The sequence below is a fragment of the Centroberyx gerrardi genome, chromosome 12 (genome assembly GCF_048128805.1).
Source record: "Centroberyx gerrardi isolate f3 chromosome 12, fCenGer3.hap1.cur.20231027, whole genome shotgun sequence".
Taxonomy (NCBI): domain Eukaryota; kingdom Metazoa; phylum Chordata; class Actinopteri; order Beryciformes; family Berycidae; genus Centroberyx; species Centroberyx gerrardi.
In genome coordinates, this window is record NC_136008.1 from 31,744,768 (window position 1) to 31,747,267 (window position 2,500).

A 2,500-nucleotide genomic window follows, 5' to 3' on the forward strand; every position below is an offset into this window, starting at 1 on the left:
TATCTCCAGGCGGCTCTCCACTTCACTTTTAACCCAATTTAGAGCCCCTGCTTCGGCCACACACACCTGGGAGCGGGCCCCTATCTCCAGGCGGCTCTCCACTTCACTTTTAACCCAATTTAGAGCACCTGCTTCGGCCACACACACCTGGGAGAAGCCCCCTATCTCCTGGCGGCTCTCCACTTCACTTTTAACCCAATTTAGAGCCCCTGCTTCGGCCACACACACCTGCTTTCCGCCCCCTACCTCCAGGCGGCTCTCCACCTCCCTTTTACCCAATTTAGAGCCCCTGCTTCGGCCACACACACCTGCTATCGGCCCCCTACCTCCAGGGGGCCCTCCACCTCACTTTTACCCCAATTTGGAGCCCCTGCCTCGGCCACCCACACACCTGTTAGCTGCCCCCTATCTCCGGCCCCTAACCTCCACCATCCAGGAACCCCAGCACCAGCCGAACCTGCAGACCCACTCTTAAGCACCCCTCCCCGGATACAAGCAGACTACCATCCGCCCAAACTTTCCTGCTCCTGGTATACCAACTCAAACTTTGGTGCCCCTGGTGTACCAACTTAATCTTTGGTGCCCCTGGTACTCCAAATTAAACTTTGTGCTCCTGGTACTCCGCCTGTTTTCGCCCCACAGCCTAAGTGCCGCAGCACTTTGTCATTTTTTTAAACAAAATATTTCTTTCTGCTCCTGGTACTCCCTGGAGCTCCAGGGAGGTAGGGGGGCGCCCTGGAAGCCCTGCCCGAGGCTGTGCGCCTCTTCCCGGGCAGGATTTTCACCCCGAGCCCCTGGTGGCGGTTGGACTTTAACTTTTTTTTTTCTATTTGGATTTGCTCCTGGTACTCCCTGGAGCTCCAGGGATGGTAGGGGGGCGCCCTGCCCGAGGCTGTGCGCCCCTTCCCGGGCAGGGCTTTCACCCCGAGCCCCTGGTGGTGGTTGGACTTTAACTTTTTTTTTTCTATTTGGATTTGCTCCTGGTACTCCCTGGAGCTCCAGGGATGGTAGGGGGGCGCCTTGCCCGAGGCTGTGCGCCTCTTCCCGGGCAGGATTTTCACACCGAGCCCCTGGTGGCGGTTGGACTTTAACTTTTTTTTTTCTATTTGGATTTGCTCCTGGTACTCCCTGGAGCTCCAGGGAGGTAGGGGGGCGCCCTGGAAGCCCTGCCCGAGGCTGTGCGCCTCTTCCCGGGCAGGATTTTCACCCCGAGCCCCTGGTGGCAGTTGGACTTTAACTTTTTTTTTTCTATTTGGATTTGCTCCTGGTACTCCCTGGAGCTCCAGGGATGGTAGGGGGGCGCCCTGCCCGAGGCTGTGCGCCTCTTCCCGGGCAGGATTTTCACCCCGAGCCCCTGGTGGCGGTTGGACTTTAACTTTTTTTTTTCTATTTGGATTTGCTCCTGGTACTCCCTGGAGCTCCAGGGATGGTAGGGGGGCGCCCTGCCCGAGGCTGTGCGCCCCTTCCCGGGCAGGGCTTTCACCCCGAGCCCCTGGTGGTGGTTGGACTTTAACTTTTTTTTTTCTATTTGGATTTGCTCCTGGTACTCCCTGGAGCTCCAGGGATGGTAGGGGGGCGCCCTGCCCGAGGCTGTGCGCCCCTTCCCGGGCAGGGCTTTCACCCCGAGCCCCTGGTGGCGGTTGGACTTTAACTTTTTTTTTTCTATTTGGATTTGCTCCTGGTACTCCCTGGAGCTCCAGGGAGGTAGGGGGGCGCCCTGGAAGCCCTGCACGAGGCTGTGCGCCTCTTCCCGGGCAGGATTTTCACCCCGAGCCCCTGGTGGCAGTTGGACTTTAACTTTTTTTTTTCTATTTGGATTTGCTCCTGGTACTCCCTGGAGCTCCAGGGAGGTAGGGGGGCGCCCTGGAAGCCCTGCCCGAGGCTGTGCGCCTCTTCCCGGGCAGGATTTTCACCCCGAGCCCCTGGTGGCGGTTGGACTTTAACTTTTTTTTTTCTATTTGGATTTGCTCCTGGTACTCCCTGGAGCTCCAGGGAGGTAGGGGGGCGCCCTGGAAGCCCTGCCCGAGGCTGTGCGCCTCTTCCCGGGCAGGATTTTCACCCCGAGCCCCTGGTGGCAGTTGGACTTTAACTTTTTTTTTTCTATTTGGATTTGCTCCTGGTACTCCCTGGAGCTCCAGGGATGGTAGGGGGGCGCCCTGCCCGAGGCTGTGCGCCTCTTCCCGGGCAGGATTTTCACCCCGAGCCCCTGGTGGCGGTTGGACTTTAACTTTTTTTTTTCTATTTGGATTTGCTCCTGGTACTCCCTGGAGCTCCAGGGATGGTAGGGGGGCGCCTTGCCCGAGGCTGTGCGCCTCTTCCCGGGCAGGATTTTCACCCCGAGCCCCTGGTGGCGGTTGGACTTTAACTTTTTTTTTTCTATTTGGATTTGCTCCTGGTACTCCCTGGAGCTCCAGGGAGGTAGGGGGGCGCCCTGGAAGCCCTGCCCGAGGCTGTGCGCCTCTTCCCGGGCAGGATTTTCACCCCGAGCCCCTGGTGGCGG